This window comes from Myodes glareolus, chromosome 19, assembly GCF_982192425.1.
Source record: "Myodes glareolus chromosome 19, mMyoGla1.1, whole genome shotgun sequence".
NCBI lineage: Eukaryota > Metazoa > Chordata > Mammalia > Rodentia > Cricetidae > Myodes > Myodes glareolus.
The window spans coordinates 18,558,992-18,575,617 of record NC_142044.1 but is presented as its reverse complement, the minus strand read 5'-3'; the positions used below and the strand labels follow the sequence as shown (position 1 = coordinate 18,575,617).

The 16,626-nt window shown below is 45.0% G+C and overlaps 1 pseudogene; it reads left to right on the top strand.

Annotated features, from left to right (window-relative positions):
* Nucleotides 1–3,573: 3,573 nt before the first annotated feature.
* LOC148118904 (Nuclear RNase P) lies at nucleotides 3,574–3,761 on the top strand (annotated as a pseudogene).
* Nucleotides 3,762–16,626: the final 12,865 nt, after the last annotated feature.

Below are 16,626 nucleotides of genomic sequence, written 5' to 3'. Positions count from 1 at the left end.
CTAGTCAGAATCTCACGTAGCCAAGGCTGGTCTTGAACTCCTGATTTTCCTGCTTCCACTTCCACTTCTCAAGCTGCTGGGCCTGGATATTTTTCTTGAAAACCCATCCCATTTCTCTGTCTCTCTCTCTCTCTGTCTCTCTCTCTCTCTCTCTCTCTCTCTCTCTCTGTGTGTGTGTGTGTGTGTGTGTGTGTAAGTGATCTAAGTGTGATATTTTGGTGAAACACAAGATAAATTAAGTAAAAAATCATGCTTAACACATATCAATCCCAGCACTCAGGAGGCAGAGGCAGGTGGATCTCTGTGAGTTCGAGGCCAGCCTGGTCCACAAGAGCTAGTTCCAGGACAGGCTCCAAAGCCAAAGCCACAGAGAAACCCTGTCTCAAAAAACCAAAAACAAACAAAAAAAAAATTATGTGGATAAATAGACAAAATGCTCTGTAAAAATGTGTGAATGTTTCTGAGTGGAGTTCTCTCAATAACAAACAGTACATCTCCGTTTTTCATTTAGGTTAGTGGCCTCTCTGGTTAATCCTATTTTGAGCAGCGCTGGTGTAATGAACTCTTTCTAAAGGTGAGTCAGAAAGTGAAGTGAGGAGCTGGAATTACTAAAAATGCAAAAGTCTAGACTGTGTCGGCCGTCAAGCTGAGTGATAAGTTAGATGTTATCTGGACTTGGTGAAGCACACCCAATTCTCAACATTTGGAAGATAGAAGAAAGGTCAGTAGTTCAAGGTCAATCTTAGACACCTAGCAAGTTTAAGGCTAGTCTGGAATGCGAAAACAAACTAACAAAAACTATGGCTGTTGCTTCTAAGAGTTCATCTGTCCCAATCCTGCTTGATGTTAATGAGATGCCTTCTGTCTGTCATCCTCCTGGGCTCTACTTCCCAACAAGTTATACTTCTCTATCAATTTATATTTTCTTAAAAAAAAAAAAAGTTTCGAGCTGATTGGTGGTGGCACATGCCTTTATCCCAGCACTTGAGAGGCAGAGGCAGGAGGATCTTTGTGAGTTCAAGGCCAGCCTGGTCTACAAGAGCTAGTTCCAGGACAGGCTCCAAAGCTACAGAGAAACCCTGTCTTGAAAAACCAAATAAAAAAAAGTTTAATTATATTTTAGTAGATGTGTGTGCGTGCACACAGGTGGGTATAAGATGACAGCTGGCTGGAGTCAGTTATTTCCCTCCACCATGTTGGTCCTGGAGACTGAACTCGGGTTCTCGGGCTTGGCATCCCATACTTGTACCATTTAAGTCATCTCCTCACCTCCTGAATGTACATCTTTTTATAAGAGGGTTAGAGTCAAACATTAATGGAAGTCCTGATTCTCTTCCCACACCCCCACTTTGGTTTTTTTTTTTTGAGACAGTATTTCTATGTGTGTAGCCCTGGCTGTCCTGAAACTAGCTCTGTAACCAGGCTGGCCTCGAACTCGCGAAGTTCCACCTGCCACCCCAGTGCTGGAATGAAAGTCGTGGGTCACCATCGCCTGGTGGAAGTTCTGATTCTTTAACAACCACACTTATTAGTGGTTTTGTGAGAAGAAGAACCTGATGCTTTAGAATATCTTCTCCAATATATCTGCAAAGGACCTGGTACATGTGGCCTCTGTGAGCTTTGCTTATGTGGATTTAGAGGGCCATGTTTTCTTGATACCCTCCATCCCCTCTGGCTCTAACATTCCTCTTTCTCAGGGTTCTCTGAGTTCTCTGAGATTTGATGGGTTGATGGAGACATGCCTCTGAGGGCTGAACGTTATCATATCTAAATATTTTTGTTGCTAGATATGTTGAGACAGGGGTCAGTCTTTAACAAATGATTGCAAGGTTTGGAATGGTTCTTAGTGACAGAGCACTTGCCTAGCAAGGCCAAGGACTTGGGTTTTATCCCCAGCCCTGTCAAAAACAAATAGGTGAGACCTGAGAACCAATATTTAACAACAAACAAAAGACAAAGGACAGCAAATAAAGATAGAGAAAAATAAGACATCCATGTCTTCATAATTCACACCCACTTTAATATATTATTGTATTGATTCATCTTTTTGTAAGACAACATTACAAGAGAACTCAACCCTCCTTACTGCCCCAGATCTTTTAATATATTAGTAGGTGGTGCTGCCATCTACTGATTACTTTTGCAATGACACTAACCAATTGTAAACTGCCTATGGAGAAATGGCCACCTCCCAAGGTTCTGTTGGGAAGTTTACAGTCTATTACATTTATGGGGTGGTGCTGGCCTTTTGTGATCAGATACTAGATATGATAATGTACCACATTTCCTTAGGTCAATAAACTCACAAAGAATTGGGTTGTCCCATGTTGGGAGCCACCTGGAGGCACAGGTGGTCCTGCAGTTTGGAGGTAGCCACGTGGGGCTGAGCAACCCTGCCTGCACCCTTGCCTGCACATGCTCAGACCAGCAGAGTGGCATTGACCAATCAGGACAGCGTTCAAGCCGCTCCACCGTTTAAAAGCAGCTGCCTCGGGGCCCAACGCTCTCTCTCTAAGCTTTCTCTCGTCCCTGCTCTGTCTTCCCTTCCCCCAATTTTCCTCAAGGGAATGCTCCAAATAAAGATGTGACCAGAGAAGGAATTCTCGTTTTTGGTGGCGTTCATTCCTGCGGGACAGGATGGCCCCCCGCAACTGGTGCTCGAAACCCCGGACGCTGAGGGACCCTGACAACTACGCCGGGGGACCCTGAGAAAGCCCGGAAGAAAAAGCCAAGATCAGACACCAGCACAGAGAGCCTTGAATTTCAGAACTCTGAGAACATGGAGCGGTGAGTGACGTCGGTTAAAATCCCCAGAAAGGGGAGGAAAAGAAATGTAAAAAGGAATTTCAAAGGATAGGCCTAAATAGAAAAGAAAATACAAAAAAAAATCAAAGTTAAGGTATCTGAAAGAAGGTACAGAAAGCAACGGGGAAGAAAAATCCCTTAAGTTCAGTGCAGGAGGAATGTAAACAGCAGCAAAAAGGCGAGGTAACTAAGGCGGGACTATGAGGACGAAGGGGTACGGGAGACCGCGGCTTCCGCTCCCTCTCCGTCCACCTGCGTACTCGCTGTTAGAGACTGGAGGCAACAGTCTCGTAGGGAGGCGAGCTTGATCACTGCCTTCCCTGTTCTTAAAGAGCCACAGAGCTTTTGGAGGTGATTTTCGCCTAATTTTGATAAGAGAGCTCAGTCTCTGGCTCTCACGTACAAAAAACTTTAATTTTTGACTGAGAAAGACAAGCTGCTTGATCGTGCTGAGAGTGCTGGCGGCAGCCGGCCCGCCTTTGAGCGGTAATGCCTGATTAGAAACACGGAAGTGGGCCAGGCACGGTGGTGCACACCTGTGATCCCAGCTACTCAGGAGGGAGATGCAACCAGTTGCTGGCGGGGAGTTTGCTGGAGGCCTGCGAATAGCCAGGTCGCGGGCGGGCTAAAGTCCGTGTGACATCAGAGGCCTTCTGGCGGGGCTATGGTTTTTGGAGAACTTTTTCAGCACCTGAGCGGACTCGCCTGACTGAGGCGGAAGCTGCGTGGTGAGCAGCGGCGCCATAGAAGGCAAAGAGGAGCTGAATCGGCTCTGCGGAAAAACTGTGTTTCCATGGCATCATGGGCGGGCGGAGATGAGTTCCCAGAGAACGGGGCTCTGCGCGCGGGCGGACCGGGCAGGAGAAGCCCCTCCACGGGTGGGCGGATGCCCCCCCTCGCCGGAGCTTGGAAAAGGCTCACAGCCGGAGGTGCGAGTTCATTGCCTGAGGTGAAACGGCGAGCCCGCGCACGGCCCGGGGCGGAGCCATGCCTTTGGGCCATGCGGAGCGCGCCATTATGGGCTTCAGAGGCGGAGCTGTGGCAGCCGCCGCTGTCCCCTGCTGCTGCCGCCCTCAGCCAAGGTCGCCAAGAATTCAGTCAGATAAAAACATTTGTCGCCAAGAATTTAGTCAGATAAAAACATTTATCCCCTAAACAACGTCCCTTCGTCAGCAGGAAGTAGCCAGATCGATGCTACGCCCATTCTCCCTTAAAGAACTGGTCGTGATTATCATAATAAAGGCATGTTTACCTGGTTACCGTATCCTAGGTAACAAAGAAAGGCGGACCTTTTGCCTGAGGCACCTGGTGAGATAAACAATGCTACCTAGAGGTTTTTCCATCTGAATAGGGGAGCTGGAGAGATGGCTCAGCGGTTAAGGGCATTGCCTGCTCTTCCAAAGGTTATGAGTTCAATTCCCAATGACAACTGCTTTGGTTTTTAAACAATAGAGGGGGACTACACTACCAGTGACAGCTTCCCCCAGAGAAAGGATTTCTCTTGCATTCTTTACACTTAATTTTTAATTCAAAATTTTGCTGGTACAGGCAAACAAGATTTGCTCTTTGAAACGGAGACATGCAAGTCTCTAAGTTCAAAACCAGCTTACTTCCAGTACTGATTGTGCTGAATTTTTACACTGAGAGTTTTTAATACTCTTAAATGTTAATTTGGGAGGAGAGTTTTGTTTATGTTTTTCTAGGAATGCTGACATACATCTGGATGCCAGCGAGACCGACCAGAGAGATAAAGAAGACGACCCAGTGGATGCTGAGTGTCCTGCTGTGGAAGATTCATGCGGAGACAGCAGAGATGACCTTCTGGGCGGTGCCAAGAGCAGCTGTTTCACACCATCGACTTGAGCAACACCCTGTGCAACCTCTTATCTCTTACTCTACTTTGCCTTTTCCTTCCTTAGGAATGGGTGGGAGCAGAGATATCCTTGGCATGCTGCGTCTAGGTGGGGACCAGATTGGAAAATAGTTTTGCCTTATTGCTCTTAAAGACAATAATTAGGGGGAGATGTTGGGAGCCACCTGGAGGCACAGGTGGTCCTGCAGTTTGGAGGTAGCCACGTGGGGCTGAGCAACCCTGCCTGCACCCTTGCCTGCACATGCTCAGACCAGCAGAGTGGCATTGACCAATCAGGACAGCGTTCAAGCCGCTCCACCGTTTAAAAGCAGCTGCCTCGGGGCCCAACGCTCTCTCTCTAAGCTTTCTCTCGTCCCTGCTCTGTCTTCCCTTCCCCCAATTTTCCTCAAGGGAATGCTCCAAATAAAGATGTGACCAGAGAAGGAATTCTCGTTTTTGGTGGCGTTCATTCCTGCGGGACAGGATGGCCCCCCGCAGTCCCAAGTCTCTATTGTCTTTCTTAGGAGATAGTTTTTTGCATGATTTTCACCTAATACAGAATGGTCAGGAATGTGATTATTGTATGTATGGACAAAGAATTGTACCTTGTGCTATTCCAGTCTTTTTTATGGTTTTTCAAGACAGGGTTTCTCTGTGTGGCTTTGGAGCCTGTCCTGGTACTAGCTCTGCAGACCAGGCTGGCCTTGAACTCATAGAGATCTGCCTCCCAAGTGCTAGGATTAAAGAGGTGCACCACCACCGCCCAGCTTGTTCGGGTCTTAAGAATAAAATAAAAGGTTTGCCTTTGGATAAAATGACTCTATTTGCTATCTGTGTGGTATCCACACAAACACACTTCAGTCTGCATATGGTAGCTGTAGCGTGCAGCAAGATTATGTGTGCGCTAAAGCAGATGTATAAATAGGGGCTAGAGAATTGGCTCAGTGGCTAAGAGAAAGCATTGCTCTTGCCGAGGACCAGTCTGATTCCCAGCACCCACCTCTAACTCTCATTCCAGGGGATGCCTTTTCATCTCCTTGCTTCTGCAAGCACCTGCACTCACATGCACATATCCACACAAAGACACACAAATAGACACATACATATATATTTTTTAATGCAATGTATTAAAAGTATATAAATATATTGGTCTGGAAATACTCAATTGGTAAAGCTACTTACTACCAAGCCTGATGACCTGGGTATAAAGCCCAAGGATGCTACTTTCGGAGCGTTATAGATGACTCTGAATGCCCAGTTGAGAAACAGAAGGCTTCTGTGTCAGCCCCTACCATCCCCCCCAAAAGTAACAGCCCAGACAGGAAAACATCAAAGAGAACTCTTAAAAATGGTAATAAGGATGCTGAAGTGCAGCTCTCTATGACTGAGGGCTTCTCGTGTGTGTGTGTGTGTGTGTGTGTGTGTGTGTGTGTGCGTGTGTGTGTGTGTGTGGATTGTGTAAGAAAGGACTCAGTTTTCTATAAGGGGCTGGCTACTGGGAGTGCAATCATGCTCCAATATATATATGGGCAACATGGATTGGATATGTGGGGTTTTCATTTAGTTATTGTTGTTGCTGTTATTGTTTCTCTCCTCTTTCTCCTCCTCCTCTTCTTCTTCTGGAGGTCAGAAGGGTTGGGGGATACAGCTGGAAGGATTGGGAAGTGAGAGTGATCGGGGTACAGAATGTGAAATTTCCAAATAATCAATAAAAATATTATGTTGGAAAAATATGATTTTCATTTTCTTAATCCAACTAATTAGATTAAATCATTAAAAGTAATAGGGCTGGGCAGTGGTGGCGAGTCCCTTTAATCCCAGCACTTGGGAGGCAGATCTTTGTGAGTTCAAGGCCAGCCTGGTCTACAGAATGAGTTCCAGGACAGCTAGGCTGTTACACAGAGAAACCCTGCGTGGACTCGGTGAGTTCAAGCCAGCTTAGTTGTAAAGTACTTTCTGAGGCTTTGAAACACCCTAGGTCCGATCCACAGTACTACACAAAGGAAACCAGAAAGGAGGAAGGTGTGCCGGTCCTCCGAGTTCTCCCTGCACCGACTCCTTCTGTGTTGTCGCCATGTTTAGTTTTGTTCCTCTTTCTGTGTGTGTTTCTCTTGAGACACGGCTTTACTGTGTCCAGGCTGGCCTCTAAATCGTTCTGTAGATCAGGCTATTCAAACTTGGGTTGGTCCTCCAGCCTCACCCTTGAGTGCTGGGAAGTGAGCCACTCTACGCAGCAAGTTAAGGTTCTGTTACGGCCCACTGTATCCCAGTATGAAATCAGTTTTTCCTGTCTGTGTCTTCTCAGTCCATCGACATTATAAGCGAACCTAGCATGCTCATCTTTCTCCATTGCAGAGTTTCTTAACCCAAGTTCAAGGCCCAGAAAAATGCATTTTAAATTTTGATGTCCATGTGGAAAATGGCATAGATTAAGAAGTCATTAGCTATCTCTACCTTCGTTGATTACGAGAGATGGCCTGGGAAATTGTTGCATTTTGATATAAGCACATGTGCGCTATGTAAGGTTCTGCTGTATGCAGAAGAGCGAAAGGAGGCTCAGAGCTTTACAGGTTATTAGTGGTCGGCTGGAATCTCCGGGGGGGGGGGGGGGGCGGCGGCAGCAGCTCTCTCTCCAAACCCTACCCTCTCAGAAAAGCCCAGAGGAGTCCAGTCCTGCATTCCTGGCGTGGCTCCTCCCCTGAGGCTGCTAGCTGTTCCACCCTCCCCACCCCCCCACCACACCTACCTTAATTGGGCACAAACCCAGCTTGTGGAGGAGGAGTTATCACTTCACACCTGCAGAATATTTAAGTCCCCCTTCTCTAGACTGGTCATGGGATTTCTCTCCAGCCTCCGCCCCACCCCCCATCTCTGGGGGTTGGAGTCATCTGGGCCTGCTTTGCCCAATAAACCTGGTCTCTTACTTCTTTCAAAAAAATTGATCTCATTGAGCTCTACATTTTTCCTTGCTCCCCTCCCCTTCAACCCTCTCCCATGGTCCGCATGCTCCCAATTTACTCAGGAGATCCTGTCTTTTTCTACTTCCCATGTAGATTAAATCCACATATGTCTCTCTTAGGGTCCTCATTGTTGTTTAGGTTCTCTGGAAGGTTTTTTTTTTTACTTTTTTAAAAAAAGTAAACTGATCTGGCTTACTGCATTGGCAGAGGAACCTATTATGGGTTATGGAAACCTTTCAGTTGACAATAGAAAAATTATCATATTTAAGGGCTGGCAAGGTAACTCAGCTGTTAGTGTTGTCCTAGGATGCAGGAAGCCCTGAACTGATACTTTGATCCCTAGCATTCCATCATGGTACCCATGCCTATAGTCCTAGTGTCGGAGGAGGCTGATGTTGGAGGTCACTTGTTTGTTCCCGGCTGCTCAGATCCGAAATAATCACATAGAAATTATATTACTTAAAACAGTGCTTGGCCAATGACTCTAGCATATTCCTTGCAAGCTCTTACATATTAAATTAACCCATTCCTATTGTTTTATATTTTACCATGAGGCTCTTGGCCTACCAGCAAGGTCCCTAGTTGGTGGCTTGAGTCTTTCTACTCTGGGAGCTCCATGGTATCTCACTGACTCTACCTTCTTTCTCCCAGCATTCAGTTTAGTGTCGTCCTCCCCCCCCCCCCGCCTAGTTCTATTCTGTCCTGTGCAGGCCTAAGACAGTCCTTTATTAACCAATGGTATTCACAGCATACAGCGGGGAATTCCCACATCATCCTAGCACTTGGGAGGCAGAGGCAGGAGGATCAGTTATCCATGGTTCATCGTTGGCTACATAAAGAGCCTGGGCTCCATGAGACCCTTTCCTAATATTTAAAACAAAACAAGTACACAACCAGTGCCATGGATGTAGCAGCTGAAAGTGATACTGCTTTTATTTTATCAAACCCTTGTGAAATCCTACTACATGTGCTTTATTTGATTAATTGGTTAAATTATTTCAGTAAAACAGTCTTGGACTGGGGATATATCTCAGTGGTAGAATAGCTGCTAGCATGTGTGACATTTTGGGTTCAATGTTCACTTAAAAACAAAACAAAAAACCAAACATGACAGAAAATAACCCAAAGTGATGGGCTCAGAAGTAAATTTCTCTCTGACCTTCTTTTTCTTTCCTGTTGAGTTTCTTTATTTTCCTTCAAAGCAAACTTGGAGACCAGAATTCCTCCTCTCCAAGGCATATCTTGGGAACCAAAACCCCTTTCTTCCCAAGCCAATCTTAAAACCCGGAAACACAACTCTAATTCTCCCCATCTTTCTGTGTGACAGCTGGCATAAAGGCATTCTCTGGTCTCACTTGCTCAGTTGTAGGCTGCAAGGCCTTCATTTAGGGGCCTTAGAGATGGCTTCATTGGTAAAGTGTTTCCTGCTCAAGTGTGAAGAACTAAGTTTGACCCCCAGCATCCAGAGTCAGGGAGAGACCCTGTCAAAAACTTGAGAAGATACCCGACATTAATCTCTGGTTTATGCATACAAGCACATACAGAGATGAGAGAGAGAGAGAGAGAGAGAGAGAGAGAGAGAGAGAGAGAGAGAGAGAACATAATTCTAGGAGTCCTATCTTATATCTGGGAGGAAGGAAGACTATATCAAGAGGCCAAAAGGAATGTGCTCAGAAGGGCTGTTCTGGGTCATGACCCCAACCACATACCCAACATTGGTTGATTAGCATAACCTGTTGACAACTTACATTGCTAAATGGCTGCACATACTTCCTTAAACCTAAGCATAAAAATCAGTGGTTCACGCTGTTCTTTGGGTCTCTATTCACAGTGTGAATGAGAATTCCTGGAAAGAAGCATTGTCTACAAATGCCGAACCTTAGGTGTGGGGGTTGTGTTGTAGATGCATGTGTTGGGGCTGGGCTCCTCACACTCTGTTGATCTCTGTATTATGATCAGTTGTGATTATCTGTAATGGTCTCTGCGGCAAAGAGAAGCTTCTTCGATGAGGGGCAAAAGCTACACTGAGCTGTGGGTATAAGAATAAGATTTAGAATGCAGCTCAAAGTTATATTGGTCTAGAAGGCTCTCTTTTAAGATCTATGTCCTCATTAGCCCCAGGTAGTTGGCTAAGGATCTAGTTCCAGGCATGATCTCCCTCCTGTTGATTAGGCCTTCAGTCTAATGAGACAGTTATTGGTTACCACCAAGACATGAGTGCCACTAATGTACATTTCATGATGTCTTGCCATGCTGGTCATTTGTTACCATCCACAGGCATCACAGTTGGATAGAATCATTGATGGCTTCCTCCCTGTCAGTTTAGATAGTGCATTCTGGTACTGTGAAAGCTAGACCATAGGAAAGAGGCCTTCAGATCAGATATGATGCGAATCTTCTGAGTCCTGTGTCTGAAACATGTGGTCTCTTCATCAATAGGAACTTGCTTTCAACCTCTGAGGAGCAACCAAGGGCAACAGTAATAGCCTATATTGTTTTGGGAATCACTTGGAGTGCCTTGACCCACAGCTCTGATAGAGGTTCCCCATGCCTGGTATTGGGTATTTTGCTAGCTAGTCTATGGCTTCTGGGGTGGGGGTGCATTGTCAGTCTATGTGGCATAACTTCATCTCACACACACGCACACACACACACACACACACACACACGCATGCATAATTTTAGATAAATATAAAAAACATGATTCCTTGCTTAATAACGCTCATTGCCACTCAATTCACAATACTTAGGAAATGGAAATGCCCTTCAACAGTGGAATAGATAATTGAAATATAGGTCACACTCACAACAGGATACTCTTTCTTTGTAAAGAAAAGTGTAATTCGCAGGTGTGCAGATAGAACTACAAAAGATCATACTGAGTGAGGTAAGCCAGATCCGGAAGAACAAATATCACATATTCATTCTCGTTTGAGGCTCTTATCTCCAGTCTTCAGATGTGAGTATATGATCCCAAGTAACTGTAGAAAACAGGAGAGTAAAAACAGACCAGGGGAGGGAGGGGACAACAGAGGTGGGGGACAGAGGGGACAATGGAGTGGGAAGGAGGGGACAGTTGGGAGAGAATGACACAGGTGACATGAAGGGAGAAATGGGAAAATTTGGGGCAGGAGATTTGGATGGGGCGGTGGAAGGAGATCGATACAGAAGGAGAGGAAGGGAACAAAGACTAGTAACATTAGTGGTATTCGACAAAGTTTCAAGGAATTATAACAGTTAAAAATTTTTTGACATGTTGTAAGGAGATCACTAGTTTGCTTTCTGGTCGCCTGGCAGCTCAGCCCTAAAATAATCACACAGAAGCTGTATTAATTAAATCACGGATTGGCCCGTTAGCTCTAACTTCTTATTGGCTAACTCTTACATCTTAATTTAACCCATTTCTAGTAATCTGTGTATTGTCACAAGGGTGTGGCTTACCGGGTAAGGTTACCGTGTCTGTCTCTGGCAGGGCTCTTTCTCCCAGCATTCAGCGTAGCTTTCTCGCCTAAGTTCTACTTTGTTATAGGCCAGGCCAATATCTTTTCACAGCATACAGAGGGGAATCCCACATCCTTGACAATTAAATACATGGACAGGATGTACTGTGATGATATCCACCCCCTCCAATACCATCCCTTCCTATTCCAAAGGAGTCCTCTCACCCCCCATGTCTTTTGTTTGGGGGGTGGTTCAGGCTTTTGCAGGTAGCTGCTGTATATTCGTGATTATGACGGTCATGTCGTATCCAGAAGGCAGCATTCCGTAACACTCCTGTACTTCCTCCAGCTCTGATGGTCCTTCCACTCCATCTTCTGGGACTCCATGTTTTGGAGCGAGTGATAGTATCAGTCACTAAATCTCAGTATTGACCTTGGCTTTATTTTTTAAGATCCTAGAGAACAAGTGAACCGGATTTGTCTGTGGAACATGAAGCAATCGCACCCTCTAGTGGGGAGAATCCTAATTGTTTTACAAGCAAAATTCATTTTTTAGGTTTTATTTCTTTTTCAAGACAAGCAAAATTTTTATATGCGAACACGTTTTAATAACACGAAGCCTGTATCTTCCTATAAGCTTTTCTCTAATTATCATGATTTTAATTAATTAATTAAGTTACATCCCGGCTGCAGCACCTCTCCCAGTGCACCCCGCCTTCATATTTGACGAGGGCATTTTTCAGAAGATGGAGTGTAAGCTATTGCATTGTCCATAAACGATTAATCTTGTTGTAAACTGGAACTCTCCCTCATCCGGGGTTATTCAGTGTCCACACAAGGTGGAGCAGATTCCAAGACACTAGAGCACTCCTTGGTTCTTTTTTCCCAGGGCCCGCTATCCTTGCCATGGACGTTTGTTCTCTGTGCTGGGGATTCAGACAGGGCCTTCCATGCTAGGAAATCTGTCCATCATAGAGCTCTACCCCCAACCCTATCATCCATTATTTTTTAAATTCTATTTTATTAGCATATATTAATTATAGATAATAACGGGTTCTGACGTTTTCACACATGAACATAATGCAGTTTGATCACAGTTAACCCTCCGCATTTTCTCCTGTGGTGGGTGATGATAGAAGTTTTCCATCGTCTTGAGCATTCATTCACTTAGCTGGCTGCACTGTTTGGAGAGGTTTAGGAGGTGCTGGAGGAACTATGTCATTGGAGGAGAGCTTTGAAAGGAAGAAACCTTGCTTATCTGAATTTTGATCACTCTGCTTCAAAATGTGAGCTCATAGTTTCCTGTCCCAGGTGTCTCTGGCCTCACTGCTATCCCTGCCATCACGGACTATTAGCCCCCCTGGGATCCTCAACACAAATAGACACTTTCTTCTGTAAGATTCCTTCATCATCCTGTTTTGTTATGGAACAGAAAAGTAACGAATGCCCTCTTGTCCCTTACCCACTCTCACTGATCTCCTCCCTCCTTCTAGCTAGACTCTCTTCTATCTCCCCATGACCCAATGAATTTCCCTAGGGTTGCTTACAGGAATATGGGCAAGCGGTTACTTACATGAGTATGAGCAATATACCAGTGACTACACCACTAAAGAAAGTGTCTCTTCTTCCCCAAGCTACATTAGCTACTGTCTGGGTGGAAGGTTCACCCCAGCTCCTGGCATCCATATACCCAAAGAGTCTGGAATGTTCAGATGGAAGCTCCATCCCAAGTCCCCTCTTCCATCTTGCTCCAAACCCTGCCACATCTCAGAGAGATGCTCAAGACCAATATCACCCCACAGATTACTTAAACTGCCCCCTCCAAACAGACGCATGGTTTTCCAGTCTTCCTTTCCCATCTCTTCTCTGAGGCACTGGAAAATCATCCAGGAGTGTTTTATCCATTCAACCTAGGCCTTTTCTAATTGGGTTTGATTTGGTCTGATTTGAATTGTTGATTTGATGGAGTGAAGAAACTTTTCAGCTACCTATAAATCTTCAGAGAATGGTAGAAACCTCCTGAGTCCCCTCCCTCTAAGACAAGACGTTGATGAGCCCAGTCTTGTATAGGTATTGCAGGAGTCATGGTTGCTGTGAGTTCAAGACTGTCATGGCCATACCACGCTCAGAAGACAGCATTCCTCAACATTCCACCCGATCCTCTGGCTTTAACGTTCTTTCTGCTACCTTTTCCTTTCTGCTTCCTTTCCCTGAGCCTTGGGAGGGATAACACAGGTGCCATATTTATGGCCAAACCCTCAAAAGTCACTATTCTCAGCACTGTGACCCATTATGAATCTCTGCAGTCACCTCTGGCCACAGCAAGAAGACACTTCTCTGATAAAAGCTAAGAGTAGCACTAATCTACAACAGTAGATGTAGTTATTTGAAGGGACACCATGTCCATGTAATCAAACATCAGCGGTAGTTTCCCCATGAGGTCCTAAGGGCTCCTAAACATGTTTTTTTGGACCAGGTTTACAGCACCAAACATGAACTCCTTCATGTGGAGCAAGTTTCAACTCCAGTCAGAAGGAGGTTGGCTACCTCATAACGGACTTACCACTATAGCAAGACAGTGTTATCGTGTCCATCTTGTCTACTTGGTTGCTAATGTGGCACCCAGGGTGTGGGAACCCAAAAAATGTGAGCCTATTGTACCTTATCTGAAGCTTAAGTTTGTGGCTTTCAAAGTTGTTGACAACAGGTGTGGCTACAAAACAAGATATCCTAGGGTGTGGTTACCTGGTGCTTTTGATATCAAGATGGTTCACGGAGGTAGATCTGCTCTACCCGAACAGAGGCAAGAGAATTCAAGTGTACTTCTGCACCTTCTTTTGAAATAGGAGGTTTGACTTTAGAAAGTAGCTGCCTGCAGGATTCTTGTCTGGGGTGTGTTCACTGCACCAAACATCTAATGCTTTGCTCAGGAATTAATGGCTTGATGTCTCAAATATCGAAGCAAGTAACAGTCGGGTTGTCCTTTGTGTCCTTTTAAACCAGTCTTTTGCCCTCTTTCCCTTTTTGTATTGGGATATAAAAGTGTATGGAAAATTAGACATAAGCAAACTCAGAACTCAGAATTCAGCATTCAGTATCCATGGAGTTGTCTTTCTGCTACTATCCAATGTCTCTGTGTTTCTTTCTTGTCTCTGTTCCTCCTACCAAACATTTCTAATCCTCACGCCCTACCCTGGACTGTGTGAGCCTACCATGGCTGGACCATGGCAGAAGTCACCCAAAAAGGGTGGCTCAGGACACTAGGATCCATGGCTCTTGGTGACAATTGCCTTTCCCTAGCAGCCTGTGCTAGTACCCTTTGGTGCAAACATCAATTTTTTTAAAAATATTTATTTATTTATTATGTATACAATATTCTGTCTGTGTGTATGCCTGCATGCCAGAAGAGGGCGCCAGACCTCATTACAGATGGTTGTGAGCCACCATGTGGTTGCTGGGAATTGAACTCAGGACCTTTGGAAGAGCAGGCAATGTTCTTAACCTCTGAGCCATCTCTCCAGCCCCTGCAAACATCAATTTTAATAGAGGAATCCAAGACCAATTTGCAAGAAGGGAAATAAGATGGCTAGGCGTGGCTTTAATTCCAGCACTCAGGAGGCAGAGGCAGGCAGATCTCTGAGGGTGCAAGGCCAGCCTGGTCTGCAGAGCTAGTTCCAAGGCAGGCTCCAAAGCTACATAGAAACCCTATCTCCAAAACCCAAAACAAACAAACAAACAAAAAACAACAACAACAAAAATGAAGAAAAAAAAAAAACCTAATTGCTGGATATCACTCTGAGGACAGGATTCCAAGTCAGACCTGTCTATTCAAAATATCCATTCCCCCTATCTTATGCTACTTCTGATTATTGTAGAAAAGGCTCCCAACCCTTAATTGTTTTTTTTATTTTATATTTTTTAATTAATTAATTAATTTGTTTATAAAAATTTCCACTTCCTCCCCTCCTCCCCATACCCTCCCATTCCTCCCACTCTCTCTCCTCCCCCCCCCTCCCTCTCCTCCTCCCTCTCCAGTCCTAAGAGCAGTCAGGGTTTCCTGCCCTGTGGGAAGTTCAAGTTCTTCCCCTGTCCCTCCAGGTCTAGGAAGGTGACCATCCAAACAGACTAGGAGCCCAGAAAGCCAGTACATGCAGACAAAACAAGACCCAGTGCCGGGGACTGATCGAATGAGAGCTCACCAAGGCCAGCTGGACTGGGACTGAACGAGCATGTGATCAAACCAGAGTCGTTTGTCTGACATGGGGGCTGACTGAGAAGCCCTTAATTGTTTTTTGTTTGGTTTTGGTTTGGTTTTTTTTGTTTCTCTGTGTAGCCCTGGCAGTCCTGGAATTAGGTCAGTAGACCAGGTTGGCTTTGAACATAGAAATCCACCTGCCTCTGTCTCCAGAGCTCTGGGATTAAAGGTGTACTGCGCCATCACCACCTGGCTAAATTTTTTTTATGTTATTATCGTGTGTGTAGGTGCACACTTACTATGGCACAAGGTCATAGGACAACTTGCACAAGTTGTTTCTCTCCTCCTGTGGGTTCTGGGAATTGAACTCAGGTCATCAGACTTGGTAGTGAGCACCTTGAAATGTTTCCATTTTAATAGTTCATTTTCAATGGTTGGTTATCTTCTAAATAATATTTCTTATTTTATTTATTACTATTGTGTGTGTTTACGTGTATGTGAATGTATGGGTGAATGTGTGCCATTGTGAATGTGTACACGTCAGAGGACAACATTTGAGAGTTGGGTCTCTCCTTCCACTGTGTTCTGGGCATTGAAGTTAGGCCATTCATTAGTCTTGCAAGGCAAACACTTATAACCTTGAGCCATCTCACTGATACCCAGTAGCAAATTCTCAACACTTTGATGTTCCATATATTGCTCCACCATTTTCCTTATGGTTTCAGATTTTTGCTTTTTGAAATGGGGTCTCTCTGTGTAGCTTTGGCTGGCTTGGAGCTCACTATGTAGACCAGGCTGGTCTCAGACTCATAGAAATCCACCTGCTTCTGCTTCCTGATGTTGCCCTATCATACCAGGTGGTTCAGATGTTTTTTTGTTTGTTTTATTTTTCAGGACAGGGTTTCTCTGTGTAGCCTGTCCTGGAACTTGCTCTGTAGAGCAGGCTGGCCTGGAACTAACTGAGATCCGCCTGCATATGATACCACAGTAAAAAAGAAGATTAATGAGGTGATAGATTAATTTTTCTTCCAACTAAAACTCCAGGCGGCAACTAAAACTTCAGGCGGACGCTGGGATGCTCTGTTCTGTTGTTTTCCCATTGTTTCATCAAAAGGCTAGGGAAAAACAAACGACGAACAATCTTGCTCGTTTTCTTTGAATTCAGTTCTTCCCTATCCTCAACCAACACGTTCTTTTACTTCATTAACTTTCAGGAAAAAGTAGGAGGACACCCCCCTCTAAAAAGAATTATTCGTTTTATGCTGTTTCAACTTTCATGGGCAGCCAGATCCGTGGGAGTCTGCTGGCATCCCTCACAATCAAGCGGTTACAAGTTCATGGGTTTTCATCTTAAAACAGTTTGAAGTCATTGCA